Source organism: Peromyscus maniculatus, chromosome 16, assembly GCF_049852395.1.
Source record: "Peromyscus maniculatus bairdii isolate BWxNUB_F1_BW_parent chromosome 16, HU_Pman_BW_mat_3.1, whole genome shotgun sequence".
Taxonomy (NCBI): Eukaryota; Metazoa; Chordata; class Mammalia; order Rodentia; family Cricetidae; genus Peromyscus; species Peromyscus maniculatus.
In genome coordinates, this window is record NC_134867.1 from 3522561 (window position 1) to 3541591 (window position 19031).

The window sequence follows — 19031 nt, forward strand, 5'->3', positions numbered from 1 at the left end:
CTTCCCGTAAGGCTGCCACCATTTCCAAGGCCAGCCAGTGTCCCTGCTCATCTGCCCAACCCAGCCACACTCACTCATGTACCAGTCCCACATTCACTGTTAGATCCATGGTCAGCAGCTGCCTCTGCTCTGCCCCCTTCCTGAAGCCAAATTTTCCACTTTTGATTACCAAGTAGTTTCTCTCCCTCTCCCCACAAACCAATATACTCCATGGCCCTGTTGTCTTACACCTCCCTCTGCCTTCTCCTTTCTTGTTTGCTTTTTTCTCAGCTTAACCCTTTCCTGTACTGAACTGTCTGCTCTGTCTATTCCTCCTACAGCTTTCACAAACATGAGATAAAAAAAAATATATCTTGCTCTGTTGTGCACTTCCAAGACACTCTTATCTCCCTCCTCCCTTCAGCAGAATTTCATCTTTCTGCCCTCTGTCCCCCTCCTTGGGCAGCATGCACCTATAAAGTTAAGCCTAAAATCAGACATATTAATAAATAAATAATGGTTCTCAAACTCCTCAGAGATCTGCTGAATATGACAGTTAAAATGATTAAACTTTCCATTATAGGGACATAACCATGCCTAACACAATACCTATGGTCTCCAAAGAAGACAGATAGTATACAATGGCAGCTTCACCTGTATTGTGGTAGCACTAACCATTAGGCTAAACTACCCCATCCCTCATCTGCTGCCAGGACTCTGCTCAACTAAGCACTTTTGAGTTGATTGCACAACTACGCCTGGTCAAAGTAAGGTCAATTCTCCAAGTTCCTCTACAGGAAAAAAAATCTCTTAGACCTGGGTCTGACAGCCAAGGACCCATTGCCCTGTATGACAGCTGAAGACCTGCCCAGCCGTCAAGACCATGGGAGGCAACGGGTCCATGGCTAATGAAAAAAGTCTCTATGATTTTAATCGATACATAGACCTTTTAGATTATGCCTCCTATTACAATGTATCTTCAGATCTCTGATGATATTGACCGACCAGCCTAAACCATATCACTCACTTCACTCTCTCATCTCCCTCACCCACAGTAGGAATACATAGCCAGTCCTCCAGACCCCTCCAAACTCCATCCTTAACTTACTTCTTCAAAGGCTTTTCTTTTCCCACTCTTCTCCCCACATTCCTTCATGTCCCATTCTCTTACTAAAAAGATATCCTTTCCAAACTGACATAAATTTTGCCTTTTCCGCCCAGCAACAGCTCCCATAACACCCCTGCATCCCACCTATTTGTAGCCGTAAGTTTCTCCAGTCCCACCCAGCCCCATGGTCCCCCAGTCACTTATAAAATAATTACACAGAAGCTTATATTAATTACCAATTCTATGGCCTATTGGCTCAGGTTTCTTGCTGGGTAGCTCTTACAGTTTAACCCATTTCTATTGATCTATCCATTGCCACGTGGCTTTGCGGGTTACCTGTACTTTCATGTCTTGCTTCTCCTGGACATGACTTGCGGTGTCTGTCCCACTTTCCTTTCTTCTCCTCACTCTCCAGCTGGAACTGCCTAACCTTATTCTGCCTGACCATTGCCTAAACAGCTTTATTTATCAACCAATCAAAGCAACACATATTCACAGCATACAGAAGAACATCCCACAGCACCTCTTCCTTTCCTCAGCCTCTATTTGTACACTCTCTCACTCTCCAAAATCCCAAAACCATCCTTAGTTTTTAGTCAGCTGTACTATATGAGATACCACATCTCTTTGCCTTGCTGCATATCATAAACCACTTTCTATTACACTAAAAAAAAAAACCCTTCTGCCTACATGCTCAAACTCCCCAACCCCACCCTAATCTTAACCAGCCACAGAGACTCAGATCCATCATTCAATTCTTTCTATACAAACTTTATACATCTCACCTCTTCACTCTACAGTACTCACATATTAACATATTAACAGTTTAAAAAAACTAATAAAATGTTTTGCTTAGTCCAGGACTTTTACTCCATTAATGCTACAGTTTTCCCTCTACACCCTGTAGTCATTAACCTTTAGGATATTCTCTCCATTATCCTTAACAACACTACTCACTTTTAGTCCTAAATCTTAAAGATGCTTTCTTCTCAATACCCCTGGATGTCCACTCCCAAGACCTTTTTGCCTTCATGTAGATGGATCCTGACACTCAGCTTTCCTGACAACTGACCTAGACTGCCCTCTGCCAAGGATACAGAGACAGCTCTCACCTTTTTAGCCAGGCCTACCTTTCCCCTTTTCCCTCCCACCTGCTTCAGTATGTAGAGGACCTCCTTTTCAGTGCCTCCCTTCTCTGATAGCCAATCTGACACCACCTCATTTCTCAATTTTCTCAGCTCCAGGAGTTATCAGCACTCACCTTCCAAAGCTCAGCTCTCCTTTTCCCAGGTAACCAATCCTGGATTCTTTCTCACCCCAACCTCACTTTAGACTGCCTTGCTCATCTCCACCCTTAACAAAATACCCTTCAATCTATTCTCACCACTATCTCTCTCAACTCCTAACCTACAGAGAATTCCAATTCCTTCCACACTCTCAGATTCTTACAAATTTCTGTGATCAAAAACATTCATCACATTTCTATTTTTTAACATAATTTCTTTATTGATTCTTTGGAAATTTCACATCATGCACCCCAATTCCACTCATTTCTCAGTCCCCCCCATATCCTCCCTTCACCTGTGCAGCCTCCCCACCAAAAGAAATTTTTAAAAAATGAAAGCCAAAACAAACAGAAAAAGAAAGAAAAAGAAAAAAAAAACCCTCTTCACTTCTTCACCTTCCCCACCTCTCCAACACTTCTTTGTCTTAGTGGCATTGGGAGCTGAGTGTGTCACACAGTATACCCTTTTGTCCAATCAGCTTTACTTGTAAATGTTCATTGCAATGAATCATTGATCTGGTTCAGGGCTTCTAGTTTCTAATATGCCATCATCATTGGACCCTCACCAAAATTCCTCTTAGATATCTAGCAGTCATGGAGAATCATAGAATCAACGAGATCCTCTGGGTATCATTCCACAGGACCAGTCCCTTCACACAATCCAGCAGGTCATCAATGGGTTAGAAATTAGGTGGGTCAGCCCAAGGCCTTGGATGTTTACCTGGGTGATAGCTGACCTGGACAGTTCAGGCCACTGGGACTGCCCACCTCAGGCAAGGGGCAGAGCCAGCTCACTTATGCCCCTGCTGACAGGGCCAGTTCTCCTACACCTCTGATGAGGGGTGGAACCATGTCTCCCAAGTGGGAGGTGGGGGCAGCTCTCTTACTGCAGAGTCCATTGAGGTACAGGGTCAGCTTCCCCAAGGCCCAAGGATGGTTCCTATGGCTCCCTGTGGTAACATGGCGCCACAGACATCAATACAGACCCCAGCTGCAGCAGGACCATGGTCCTCAGAAGCAGCTCCAGCCAGGATGACACCATGGCTCCAGGTGGCCAGACAGGCCACTCAGATCAGCATGGCTCCAGCGGCTTCTGTGTGGCCTTTGGTGACAACACAGGCTTCAGATTTCAACACAGACTCCAGCTGTGGTAAGACCACAGACCCAGACATGGTCCTTGTCAGCAGCCTAGGACTGGATGTCACATTGCCCCAAGTGGAAGTGTGGGCCACTCAAATCAGCGTGGCACCAGGATACCAACATGACCCCAGGTGGTGACCCAGACCCCAAGCATCAGCATGACCTTCAACGGTAACATGGGCCATAGACATCAATACAGACCCCAGCTGCAATGGGGCCATGGGCCCAGACATGATCCTCACCTGAAGCTCTGGTCAGGATGTCACCATAGCACAGGATAGCAGTGCAGGCCACTCAGATCTGTATGGCCCTTGCTGCAGCTTGGCCCTTGGACACTGGTGGTTTGAAAGAAAATGGCCCCCAAAGGGAGTGGCACTGTTAGGAGATGTGACCTTGTTGCAGTAGGTGTGGCCTTGTGGGAGGAAGTGTGTCACTGTGAGGGTGGGCTTTGACATCTCTTTTCTCAAGCTTCACTCAGTATGACAGTCAGTTGACTTTCTGCTGCATTTGATCAAGATGTAGCCAGTACCATGTCTGCTTGCATGCCACCAATGCTCCCCTTCATGATGATACTGGACAGAACCTCTGAAACTGTAAGCCACCACCTCAATTAAATGTTTTCTTTGTAAGAGTTACCATAGTCATAGTGTCTCTTCACAGAACCCTAACTAAGACAGAAGTTAGTACCAGAGGCTGGAGTATTGCTGTGATAGGCCCAACCATGCATGCCTTTGTGTGGACCTTGGTACTTTGGGTTAGGAAGCAGTAGGATGCTTTAAGCAGTGCTCAATAGAGGATATTATTAGGAGCATGGAAGACAGTGGTGCTGATAATGATTTGAAATGTTGGGAGCTGGATCAAGATGTTTAAAGAGAGTGGTTGCCTTTTGCCCTTGCCCAAAGAGTCTGCCTGAGGCTAAAGTAAAGAGTTTTGGATTAATTCTATTGACGGAAGACATCTCAAAACAGCCTAGTTTAGACTCTGTTGTCTGGATATTAGTGTTAATTCTAATGGAGATTTATAATTAAAAGGCACAAGTTGAGAAGAGTAAATTACAAAATGTAAATATTGAGGAGAAAAAGAGCACCAGGAAGTGGAATAGAGCTAAATCCTTATATGTTAGAAGTATGTGAATAGTGTTTTTATTTTAATTTTACAGGGGATTACAGTTAAGAGATTGCATGAGTCTCAGAAGAGATGTTGGACTTTGAAACAAGTTTGGAACCATTATGAACTATGAGGACTTTTGAAGTTGGACTGAATGCATTTTTGCATTATGATATGGCTATAAGCCTTTGGGGGCCAGAGAGTTGTATGTGGTGGTTTGAAAAAAAAAAAATGGCCCCCAAAGGGAGTGGCACTACTAGGAGGTGTGGCCTTGTTAGAGAAGGTGTGGTCTTGTTGGAGGAAGTGTGTCACTGTGAGGGTGGGCTTTGAGGTTTCTCAAGCTTCACTCAGAGTGACAGTCAACTTCCTGCTGCCTTCTGTTCAAGCTGTAGCCAGCACCACTTCTGCCTGCATGCTGCCATGCTCCCCATCATGATGATAATGGACTGAACCTCTGAAACTGTAAGCTGCCACCTCAATTAAATGTTTTCTTTGCAAGAATTGCCATGGTCATGGTGTCTATTCACAGCAAAAATAAAAAATAAAAACCTAAGACACACCTACATGGCCTCAGGTGGCTGAGCAGACCATGGGCATCCACATGGCCCTTGGTGACAACAGGTGACACAGATGGCAACTCAGACACTTGCTGCTCTAGGGCAATGGACCCAGACATGGCTCTCAGCAGCAGCTTGGGCTTGGATGACATTATGGCCCTGGGTGGCAGCACAGGCCACTTAGATCAGTGTGGCTCCAGCAGCAGCACAGCCCTTGGACACCAACAAGGCCACAGGTTGTGGCCCAGACCCTGGGGCTTCAATGTGGCCTTTGGTGGCAACATGGGCCATGGACCATCACATTTCTTAACTGTAAAGACAATATCATGACAACATGACAGCCCATCAAGCTACCCTTTCACCCCTTATGACTCAACCCACTTCCCTCAAGACTACACTACTACACAACCCAGATGACAACGTACTGAACCTTCCTTCAATATAGGACATCATTTGCTACTTAGATCAAATATTTTACTCTAATACTAAGTCCCTTCTGTTCTTTCTCCAAACACATCTGACTCTCACCTTAAGCCCTTTTTTACAAAACCAAACTCAAAGCTACAATGTCTGTCACCAAACCCATTGCTTTTCCCACTCACCAAGTTATATAGGTCTGAAGTTATGACAGTCTAAGAGAAATGTTTTAAGGCAGGTAAATACAAATTATAAAGGTCTAAGGAGATGGGAGCTTAAGTAAGCTACAAAAGTCTGTAAATGCACAAATGTACTGAGGTGCAGACCACACCAACCAGAACCAGTGAGTGACCTGCTTGCCAGTGGAACTGCACCTCTCTGTGGATTGTGTCCCCTGGTACCTTCCCCAAGGTGTCCCAACCTGTTCGTAACCCCACTGCTTGGCCCTCCTCCTAATCCCAGAAGACTTCTGCCAAGCAGGCCCAGGGCACACAAGCCAGAATGGGTGAGTGACCTGCCTGCCAGAGGAACTGTACTCCTTCCTGCTTACTATCCCATGGGACCCTTCCCCAGGCCTATGCCATCCCAGCTCATCCCTCGCCTTGCTGCTGGGCCATGCTTCCAACCCCAGTGGACTTCCACCACTGAGGCACAGACAATACCAGCCAGAAACAGTGAGTGACCCTCCTGTCCTGTGGCCTACCTCCTCCCATCTCAGTACCACCACCACTGCTAGGCCCTGCCCCAACTCGCAAAGCTCTCACCAGTTGACAAGTGGGTGAGTGACCTGCCTGCCAGCTTGACTGCTGCCAACCTCTGGATGCTGCTCCCCCAAGAACCACACTTTCCACTGAACTCCTCCAACCTCATCATGCTCCCCATGTCTAGCCCTTCCCCACAACTCTGGCAGACTCCCGAGGATGACCTGGTTACCATACACACCAGTCAGAAGAACAGCCCCAGCAACTTTGCCAGAAGCCAGGCTAGTACTGGGTACCCCAGAAGATAACTCAGGCTGTACTGGATGTCATGCCGAATCTACAGATCCAAAAAGATTTTGGCTTTATCAGAGGCCAGACCAGATCAAGGAACACAAGGCCCTCAAAACCCCAGCAGAGATACCCTACTCACTTGAAGACTTGCCAGTCACCAGAACCCTTGGCCACTTACACCAGAAGACCAGAGAGGAAACAGAAACCAAGGAATAAAACACCCACCCAACAATGACAAACACTGGAATCAACACCTACACCTGTAATTATATCAAATCCAGGTGCCTAAATGTCAGTGTAAGAACACATTTGTCTAGTTAGGGTTTCTATTACTGTCAAGAGACACCATGATCATGGCAACTCTTATAAAGGAAAGCATTTAATTGAGGTGGCAGCTTACAGTTTCAGAGGTTTAATCCATTATCATCACGGCAGGGAGCATGGAGAGTGGGAGTATGTGGTGTGCAAGCAGACCTGGTGCTGTAGAATTCTACATCCTTGATCCTCAAGCAATAGGAAATGAACTAAAATAGTCTATGCTGTCTTTAGCATAGGAGACTCCAAAGACCACCCCAGGGTGACACACTTCCTTCACCAAGGCCACACTTCCTAATAGTAACACTCCCTATGAGATTATGGGGCCAATTATGTTCAAACTACCACAATAGTCAGTAACAGAAAGGGCATCAGAACCTAGCTATCCTGTGACAGCAAGACCTGACCATTCCAACACAGCTGAAGCAGAAGAAAATGACTTTAAAAATAACTTTATGAAAAATAATAGAGGTCCTTAATGAGAAAATAAAAAATATCTTTTAATGAAATTGAGAAAAACACGTCCCCACAATTGGAGGAAATCAATAAATCCCTTAAAGAAAGCCAAGAAAAAAATATGAACAAGTGAAGGAAATGGTTCAAGACCTGAAAATGGAAATAGAAGCAATAAAGAAAACACAAACTGATGGAATTCTGAAAATGGGAAATCTGGGTAAGTAAACAGGAACTACATATGCAAGCATCACTAACAGAATACAAGAGATTGAAGAGAGAATATCAGGCACTGAACATCCAGGACAGGTATCAAAACTACACCGAGAAACCCTGTCTCAAAAAAACCAAAAAAAAAAAAAGTTTTGGAAAAACTTGATGGTCTTTCTCAAAACCTGAAAGCTTAGAAAAAATATAGTAAAACTTCTCTCTAAAAAGCTTTCAGAATTTTCTCTCTCAGATCCTCTTTCTATAAATGCAAAAATAAAAATCACCTGGAAATATTAGTACAGGAAATCACCTATGATTCGCTCTAAAAAAACAAAACAAAACAAAACAAAACAAAACAAAACAAAACAAAAATCTTGGAACAGGGCAAAACCTCTCTGCTAACTAAGTACTGTCTTTCTTTCAAGCCAGGAAAAACAACAGTTACTTTGGACCTGAGCCAGAAATGCCCCTGCAGCTAAGACCTGGCCATAAATGTGGGTAAGAGCCACAGAGAGTCGAGTGGGGCAGGAATTATGGTAGAAGCAATAAAGCCAAGCCTTTTGGCTGAGGCTGAAGCTGCAGCTGAGGCATCAGGGGCTTTGTTTCTGAGTGGGCAACTATCAGAATGAAAAGGTCGCTCATAATCGCCGTAGCACAAAGATCCCCTGAAGCAATGCAAACCCCCTCTGTTAGCATTGTATCTCCGCTTCTAAACAACAACTGAGAAGCGATTGGCCAGCACCTCTGGATGAGATTTTCTTCTCATTCTCTTTTTGGGTTTGATAACTCACAGTTTACTTTTATTTGTATTTCCTAAATTGCTGAGGGATGTCCTGTATGTTGTGAATAAATAAAACACTGATTGGCCAGTAGCCAGGCAGGAAGCATAGGCAGGACTACAGAGAAGAGAATTGGGGGAACAGGAAGGTGAAGAGGAGGAGATGCCAGCCTACTGTCCAGGGAGCATCATGTAAAGGCAGCAGATAAAACCACAAACACATGGCAAAATATGGATTAATAGAAATGGCCTGAGTATAAGAGTGAGCTAGACAATGTTAGGCCTGAGCTAATGGCTGAGCAGTTTAAATAATATGTGTCTGTATGTTTATTTTATAAGTGGGCTGTGGGACAGGCCAGGCATTTTCTGTAGACAGGGACACAACAGCATGGCAAGAGAGGAGAGGATGACAGAGGTTCCATAGAGGGTAAGCAGACCTCAGTTGGATTTTTCTGAGTGCCAGGAGTAAAGAGTAGCAGAAATGGAGAGAGAGGATACAGAGGATGAAGATGAGGCTGGAAGCATAGGAGTTTAGTTGTTAGCAGGACTATGAGCTAGGGAACTGGATGGAACTGTAGTTATGGAGACATGATTTCATCCCAGAGAAATAAAGTAGACAGCTTGGTATGTCTAGAGTTGTTTCTGCCTTGAATGCCTGGTGAAGCTATAGCTGTATTGATAGAATTTTGTATTAGAGGAATAAAGTTAACAGACATAAGAACATAGTGTACATTGATTTTTTTTTCCTCTCAGATGTCCCATGCTGGATGTAGCTAAGTCCCTGGACCATACAGAATATAACAGCTTCAGAGACTGCCAGCTTCAGAAAACAGCAGCAGAGCATGAGCGGCTGCTCCAGCCAGGTATCCGCAACAGAGACCCATGGAGTGTCATAGGTTCCCAAGCAGCAGACACCACAAGCCAGTGAAAGCAGTGTCAGGACCAGCAAGGTTCTGCAAGATTTCTAATAAGAGGAAGCTGTGGTGAGGAACTGAGTGGAGACACCATGCCGTGAGAGAGGCGAACAGCAGGCAGCAGCTTGGAAAGCCCAACAGAGATGCTGCTCTGTGGGAAAGGTGAACAGTGAGCAGTGGTGAGCAGCGGAGACTGTTAAAACCAGACTACTTCCAGGAGCAGAGAAGCAGTGTCAGTGCTGGATGAACAGCTGAGACACGTGGGAACCCAAGAAGAATTGGAGGTGAGAGCCATGCTTCAGGCTAAACAGCCAGACTGAAGCTCTGCAGAAACTGCTGAGTGCTCCAGACTGGTCTTACTGGGGCTCTGTGGAAACTATTGAATGCTCTAGGCTGAACAGCCAGACTGGGGCTCTGCAGAAACTGCTGAAACCCAGCTGAGCTCCCAGCAACAAGATGTGGGTGGAACCATGGAGTTGCCCTGGGCCTACATTCAGCAGTGCAACAGGACAACATATGGAAGATTCCAGGACCCGGGATGCTGAGCACTGGACCATAGGCGAAGCAGGTAATAGGACCCTCCCAGAGCCAGGTTTGCTATGGGAAAGCCACAGCTCAGCTTGTAGCAGCTGGAATGTGGCATGAAGAAATTGAAAGCTCTCTAGCCTCAGGACACAGGGGTCCAGGAAAAATCTGGTTATGAAAGACTACAGACTGCAAAGTACAGTGGTAGCTGAGAGCAAAAGTTTCAGAGCAGCTAACTTGAACTGAAAAAAAAGTTTTGGTTATGGGACTCCTCATATTTGGAGCTCTTTGCTATACAAAGACTTAAGGGCAGCTGATGAACTAGGACCTGATTTCAAGCACTCAAAGAAACTTTTAGACCTGGTACCAGAATTTATTCTTTTGTACTTTTAGGACTTAAATGAAATGGACAGTAATGATTTCATTGCAATGATAATTTTGCATATAGCCTCTATTAATTATGATGATTCATGAACTAGTTTTGTGTTAAAAATGGAATTGTTTAAAAAGTTTGGGTTTAAAAATTATAAAGAAAGGGGGGAATTGATATTTCCCAGTAGATTTAATTTAAAAAATATTTTCTTGTTACTTGAGTAAATTAATGTTATGTTTATATAGTTATATTAAGAGACTACTTTAAAGTGTAAAGAGTTCTATTAAGACATTGCTTTTGGAAAGTTTTTAAAGTGTTAATGGTTATATTGAGAGTATTTCTTTTGAATGTAGGTTTGTAGGAATTATAATTTGTATAGTAATGTTAATGTTACAATTATTATGTTAACCTATTGATGTTGAGGCACCATGGTTTGGTGAGGTTAAGGAAGTATTTAAGTTTGATGTGAATGCAAAAGTTTATTCTATATTTTGTTAGCAAGAAATTCAAATGGTTCTATTAAGAGTTTGCTTTAAGATGTAAGATTGAGAGAATTGTAATTATATATATAGCAATATTTATGTTAGAATTATGTTAACCTGTTAATGTTATTGATGAAACCAAGGGAGTCTTTAAGTTTGATGTGCTTGCATCAAGAGTTTTTTGAGTTAAAAGGCTTGATGCAGCTAAGAGTGCTATAGCCATCTTAGACTCATTCCAAAAAAGAAATGCTGTCTTTATCATCCTCTACTCTTATACTGGGAGGCATGACAACTATGGTGATTGCTGTGAGCTCTTAATAGGGAGAGTTTTTTTTTAAATATGTTAAGAAGGAAGGACTTGTTGGGGCCCATTTAGGTTTCCTAGTGGCTTTGTCCAGCAGATCTGCATAAAGAGGGTTATTGGACCATGGGCCTGAGTACCAGGTGTCTAAGATATTCTGCACTTGGCTGTGCTGGCAGGGGGGAAGTCTTTTGTTCTACCCCTTGGCATTCCTTTAAAAACCTTTTGGCAGAGACAGTCAGGGCTCTATGGATTAGGATCCAGGCCCTCCTAAGGCTATCCTGTATTTTCTATCTCTTTCTTTCCCCTCTATACTTCTATCTAATATTTCCTGTTGCTCCTATTCAAGAGTGCCCTGGGGAAAAGCGGGGGTGGGATGGCTCCCCACATGATCTTCACCATCCTCACATCCAACAGAGGGCTAATTTCCAAAATACACAAAGAACTTGAGAAACTAGATATCAACAACCCAAATAATCCAGTTAAAAAATGGGGTACATATCTAAACATAGATTTCTCAACAGAAAAATCTCAAGTGGCTGAGAAACATCCTTAGCCATCAGGTAAATATAAATCAAAATGACTCTGAGATTCCACCTTACATCTCTCAGAATGGCTAAGATAAAAAACACAAGTAATAGTTCATGCTGGAGAGGGTGTGGAACAAAAATCACACTCCTCCATTGCTGGTAGGAATGCAAACTTGTACAACTACTTTGGAAATCAATATGGTGTTTTCTCAGAAAATCTACCTCAAGACTAGCTATATCACTTTTAGGCATATGCCCAAAGGATGCTCAATTGTACCACAAGAACACTTGCTCAACTATATTCATAGCAGCATTATTCATAATAAACAGAACCTGCAAACAACCTAGATGTTCCTCAACCAAAGATTGGATAAAGAAACTGTGGTACATTTACACAATGAAGTATTAGTCAGATTTGAAAAACAATGACATCAACAGGTAATTTGCAGGCAAATGCATGGAAGTATAAAAAAATCATCCTGAGTGAGGTAACCCAGACCAAGAAAGACAAAAATAGTGTGTACTCACTTATAATTGAATATTAGCTGTAAAGGATAACTGTGCTACAACCCACAAATTAAGAGATGGGTAACAAGAAGGGCCCAAGGGGGAATGCCTGGATCTCCCTGGGAAGGGGAAATAGAAGAAATCTCATGCGTGGACTGGGGGTGGGTAGGGATGTGAACAGGAGAGATCTGGTTGGAGGATGAATGAATGGTGAGAATACTGAAAGAGATGACTAGAAAGAAGGGCATTTAAGGGTCAGATAGAAACCTGGTACAAGGGAAACTCCAGGAATCTACAAGGATGACCCTAGCTAAGACTCCTATAAAAATGGGATTTGTAGCCTGTAGTCACTGTTTTTCAAATCTGACTAATACTTCATTGTGTAAATGTACCACAGTTTCTTTATCCAATCTTTGGTTGAGGAACATCTAGGTTGTTTGCAGGTTCTGTGCCATTTCCTTGTGACCAGGCAAGTAGAGGGATTAGGACACCAACCCAGCCACATAACCTTCAACCTACAATCTGTCCAGCCTATGGATGTGCTGGGGTAAGAATGCTGCAGCGATTGTAGGAGTAGCCAACCAACAACTGGTCTAGCCTGAGACCCCATGACCCAAGAAAGAATCCCTCCCTAACGCTACCTAGAGTGCCAGCACCAAAAGCTGGATGGCCCAGAGACCATCCAAATAGGACTGGAGAAAAAAAAGTCAGTGTAATGATTCCTAAAAATATTCTGCTGTACTCATAGATTGGTGTCTAGCCCAATTATAATCAGAGAGGCTTCATCCAGCAACCGGTAGAAAACAGATGCAGAGAGCCACAACCAAACATTAGGCAGAGCTTGGTGAATCCTGCAGAAGTGGAGGAGGAAGAACTGTAGGAGCCAGAGGTGTCAAGGACATCCCAAGAAAACTCACAGAAACAACTAACCTGGGCTTCTAGGAGCTCACAGAGACTGAACTGACAACCAGGGAGCCTGCATGGGACTGAACTAAGCCCCTCTACATATATGTGATAGTTGTGTGGCTTGTCTACTTGTGGGACTCCTAATAAAGAGCAAGGACTGTCCCTAATGTTTTGGCTGGGAATCTACTTCTCATACTGGATTGCTCTATCCAGCCTTAATACAAGGGGGGAGGGTGCTTAGTCTTACTGCAATTTGATATGCCATGCTTTGTTAATACCCATGGGAGGCCTGCCCCTTTCTGAACAGAAACAGAAGAGGAGTGGATGTAGGGGATGGAAGAAAGTGGGGAATTGGAGGAGAGGAGGGAGGGGAAACTATAGACAGGATATAAAATAAATTAATTAAATTAAAAAAATATTTTTAAAAAATTTTGTAAATGCAAGATGTAAGATCTGAGGATATGAAAGCTTAAGTAAGTTGTGAAGTTCTGAGGAAGAGATTTGAGGTATGAGTCTGAGAAAGTAATTTAAGGTATATGAAAAGTTGTTTCAGATTTTTTCTTCTCTCTATGCTATTGTTTGGGTTTCCAAATTTGGACTATGACTCCAAGACTTAAACCTACTGCCCTTTCTACAATGTTAATTTCAATACAGGTTAAAAACAATGCTAATACTAACATATCTAAAACTTGTATCTCTTTTATCAACTTAAAAATTCTGATAAGCTTCAGGAAATTGAACTGTCACAGGTACAATGTATTCCAAGTAAGTACTCCTGTAAACCAGCAGCCTAAATTTCTCTACCTGTCTATTACTGAGAATGGGATCTCTTCCCATTTCCATGGGATCTCTTCCCCTTTCCCTGGTTTTGGGACTTACCTTTCCCAACTACCAGGACCATGAACCTGAAAGTTTCAAATGTACATCCAAGATTAAAAAAAAATTCCCTAAACTCCTTGACTTTACATGTTTTTAGTCTAACTGTCCCAATAGATTTCAAATCAAGTACAGACTGCTCCAGCAACTCCAGTGCCAGGCCAGCTGGTACATCCTGGTACAGTCTCACAAACTGCTCCAATGCTGCCTACACTACCCTAGCCCCAGATGGACTGGCAGAACCTGGACATCAACTGACACAGCCTGCTCTTCCCAACCTTGACCAACATTCCAACTTTCTTGGGTCCCTAACAACAATGCCCAGGATGTCAGAGGAAGCAGCCAGGGAGAAGGAGGCACACTTACCTAACACCTAGTGACCCAATGATAATACAAAAGGTGGAAATGAAGGACCTCTAACAGACGCAAGTATAGCAAACAGACCTCAGCATGGCAAACATTGCAGACAGGTTTTGCTCGTTTACACCCTTTCCTCGCTTTACTAAAAACTGTTACATTCCTAAAGCTAGCCCACAAGGGCTATTCTCTTATTTGGCCACTGACTCATTTATGAGACAGAATACCATGGTTCAACAATCAGAATTCATTATTTGGCTAGTATGTCCAATCAAGATTTACCAACTCACCCTAGTACAGACTCCCCCTTTCCCCCCTTAAAATCCTACTTCTGCAGAAACACCTTCTCTTGATTCTCTTGTTCTTACTTTCTTGCTTGCTTGCTGCTGCTGCTGCTGCTGCCCTTGTAGTCTTCTTCTCCTCCTCCAAGGCAATAAACCTCCATTACACTGAGAATTTGGTGTCTAGGTATGTCCTGTACAGATTATGGGGAGGCTGATCTCCTCCATACACATACAATAATCTATTTTTATTTAATTTATCATTTGTATTTTAATTTTGTCCATTAACCAATAAATTTTATTCATTTATTTATTTGTTTATTTATTTATTTATTGACAGAATCTGGATATATAACTCAGGCTAGCCTCAAATTTAGGAAGCTTCTTCAGCCTCCTAATTATAAAAATTACAGGAGTGTGCCACTGTATCTGGCTTCATTAATGTTCTTTATAACATTCCCCTCAGGTCAAAGATTCAATACTCACAAGCAACAAAAACAGACTTGGCAAGTTATGTGTGTGTGTGTGTGTGTGTGTGTGTGTGTGTGTGTGTGTGTGTGTGTATGTATGTGTGTGATATGTAACAATAATAAAGAAAATGGCTATAAGCTTGAAAGGGGCTTGAGAGAGAGTAGCTGGCAGTAGATGAAGGGAAGAAAGGAAGGAGGAAAACAATTTTATTTCAATTAATAGCATTAAAAATAAAATATACAATAGAGATTACTGACAGTAATTTGCCAAAGCTAATAATTACACTGTGGTGATGTATCCAGTATCACAAGATGATCTTAGGAAACATAAAACTATACAATGAAGATTTTGGAAGGCTCATTATGTATGCTGACTACAACACGCTTTCAAATGATGCAAAGAAACATCTATGTGCATACAACCATGTGTTCAAAGAATGAAGAGCTGGTGAAGGGGAAAAGACAGGATCAAAATATATTGTATGCAAAAAAACTTTTTAAGTACAAATTAAAAATAAGAGTGAAGCGTACAACACAAAAAAACCTAAATGATAAAGTAAATCGTATCAATACTGATAGCAGGCAAAACTGGGTGTTTTGCTAAAGATGTAACAGCTCTATGATATGACCACACCTTTCTCAAGCTCATCACAATCACTGCACTTGTTTCAGTATTGCTCGATCTACAGTATTCAAGGAGCAGCACCTAGAGAAGTGTCTTAGTTACTATTCTATTGCTGTGAAAAGACACCATGACAACCATGATAAAGGCAACTCTTGAAGCATTTAGTTGGAGCCTTGCTTACAGTTTCAGAGGATTAGTCCAGTGGCCCTCAACATGTCTCCAATGACCCTTTCACAGGGGTCATCTAAGATGGTCAGAAAACACAGATATTTACACAGCAGTAAATAAAATTAAAGTTGTGAAGTAGTAACAAAAATAATTTTATGGCTGAGGGGCACTATAACATGAGGAAATCTAGTAAAGAGTTAGAGCATTAAGGCAGTTGAGAACAATTGGATTGGATTAATTCATGATCCTCACAGCAGGAAGCAGACAGAAATGGTGCTGAAGCAGTAGCTGAGAGCTTTACATCCTGATCCACAGGCAGGAGAGAGAGAGAGAGAGAGAGAGAGAGAGAGAGAGAGAGAGAGAGAGAGAGAGAGAGAGAGAGAGAGAGAAAGACTGACTGGGCCTTGCATGGGCTTTTTGAAACCTCAAAGCCAACCACCAGTGACACACTTCCTACAAGAAGGCCACACCTACTCCATCCAGGCCACACTTCTTAGTCCTTCCCAAATAGTTCTACCAACTGGGGACCAAATATCTAAAACTATGAGCCTCTGAGAGCCATTCTCATTCAAACACCACAAGGAGTCTTTGAAAATGTACTTAAGATTGTGTCATTTCCACTCACCCCTGCACACACACCATGACTTCTATCACATTAATAAAACAGAAAGGATTCTACAATACTGTGATTTGTTTCCTGGTTTCTTTTGTTGACTCCTATATTCACCATCTTACTTTTCCCCAACCACTGCACCTTCTCGATATTACCAATTCTACCAAGCATGCTCACTATCAAAGTAATGATCTAAAATTTACATTCACTAAAAGTCAATTTTTAGTATGGTTGGAATAAAAATCTTTGCTATTATTTTTTGAGAAATAGTGCTTCTCTACAGGATTTTATAAATAATAAAGCATAAAATAAAAAGTAGGCCATAGATAGAAGCCCAAACAATAAGCTATCAATGAATTTGAAGCTATAAACAACCAAACTAACCATTTTCATATCAAATATTATTTTGGTTTAAGCTTCCATAAGTTTTAATGATATCAAATGCCTTCACATTATCTTTTTAGAAGGGATGTTTAAGAAGTTCTTGTGGAAAAGTCCATATTTTTAATAAGTGTTTTATTTCCTCTTAGTGAAAAGCTTATTCGTATAGTCTATCTTATGCTATTGTATTTTATCACAGTTATTTGTTGAAAGCAAAAATGTTTTCTCAGAAGAAACAAATTATATATTATGAATAGCAAAATATGTATATTAATTTAATAAAATTGTAAATGTGAACAGGCCTCCAGGCTGCTATTATAAACTCAGGGAAGGAAAATAGCTCTTACGGAGTAAAAGGAAGTGAGTGCACAGCCTGAATTTTATTTTATGCAATGTTTAGATATATTCAAATTAGAAACCCCAAATGGCATATCAGAAAGCAGAGAAAGAGCAAAAGTTAGAGTTTCAGTGTTCTTCAGGAATCCTATAGAGTGCAAATGCAAACCCAGTTGTCACAAGAGTTCCTCACTGTTTGGAGAAAAAAGGCAAAATGGGGAATTCCAAACAGGGGCTGGCCAGGAGATCATAGAGACTGACCAGAAACTCACTCTCTTCTACTTTACTATAATTCTAAAGTTTTTACTGAATTACAGTCATGGGTCTAGATTTTTTTTTAAACATAAACATTTGTTTATCTGTTTTCTTAACACTTTAGAATCCAATTTCATTTTATTCCCTCATGTGTGTGTGTGTGTGTGTGTGTGCGCGCGCGCGCGCGCGCGCGCGCGCGCGCTCGCATGGAGAGGGCAGAAGTCACCCTCAGGTGTCAGACCCCAGTACCCCTCTACCTTGATTCTTGAGAGTGAGTTGCCCACTGACTAGGCAAATCTGACTGATCAGTAGGCTCTAGGGATCTTTTTCTGCCTCCAGCAGTAAGGTTACAAGTGTGGGCTACCACGCTGGGTATGAAAATCTAGGAACAGTTCCAACAGTGCTTTGTATATAGTATCACTTAGACCTTCCCTTTCTTCCTTCCCTAGTCCCTCCTCCTTTTTGCCTTCCCTCTGTTTCATCCCTCTCTGATTTCCTGTTCCCCTTCTTATCCAGTTCCATCCTATCCTGCTTCTACTCTTCCCTCTTCTACTCACTCCTCCATCACTACTTCTTCCCTCTCCCCATTTCCCTTCCCTTTCTATTCCATTCTTTCTTCCTTTAAAAAATGTTAATACTTATTTTTAAACCCAGGGTCTTGTGTGCTCTAAGTAAATACTTCATCACTGGGCCAACATCTCTAGTCTCTTTTAATGTTACTTTTAATATTATTATTTATTATTAGCGAAAAAGAGAAGCAGAGACATAGAAAGAGACAGGGAGATTGGGAATTTGTGTGTATGGAGGTCAAAGACATTTTTTAGGAGTCATTTTTTTCCCCTTTCAAATTGTTAGAGGAAGGTCTCTCACTGTTTCTGCCTGCAGCTTAGAGGTGAGTCTCCAGTCTCTCTGACTGCCAACCATTTTTATTTTTTACCTTGAATTAGAATCTCAGTAAGGTGTGCACACTGGCCTTAAACATGTGGTCTGCCTGCCTCAGCCTCCTCAGCTCTTAGGATTACAGGTATATTCCACCACCCATAGCTTAAACTTTCAACTGTAAATACTCAATGTCTTTGTGAAACATTTGGGAATTCAACAACTTCTAACACTGGCTTGCAAAATCCAAGCAGAAAGGCAAATCCAAAAGCTCAAGATTAGTGATATATAATTGACACATAATTGTTTTCCTATAAATCAAAAAATCAGGAAGAGATTAGGAAAGTCATACAGGACTTCAAATGTGAAGCACTAAGTTTGAGAGACCCAACTCTTAACTTCATATTATCTCAGTTTCCTCATTAGCAAATTAGCAGCAGCCATCTACAGGGCTGAAGGAGGATTAGAATGAATGAGACAATGTAAATGATGATATCTAACATAGTGGCCCCACTATAGCTGACGTTTGATCAGGTAAGATGTGAAAGCCACATGTGATAGTCTGAAACATTTGTGCAGCATATTCTGAGCTTGCACTCTATACCCTAAAGTCTCATTTGGTTATATTCTTAGTCTTTTAAAAATCAACTGCTCACAACCAGGTGTTTCACCATCCAGAGAACTTCAGTTTACTTATAGTTAGGACTAGAGAGCACAAACTGTTATAGCCTTAATGATGTTACTTATAAATGCTTGCTATATTGATTTAGCTTAGAAGACAGTTCATGTTTGCCATCATTGGATCAAGCAGAAACATGTAAAAGAAGGTGAGAAAAAAAAGCTACCATCTTTGATTGTTCTGAATGGAAAAGGAGAAGGTGAAGTCCTGGGGATGGGGAGTTCTGCATTTA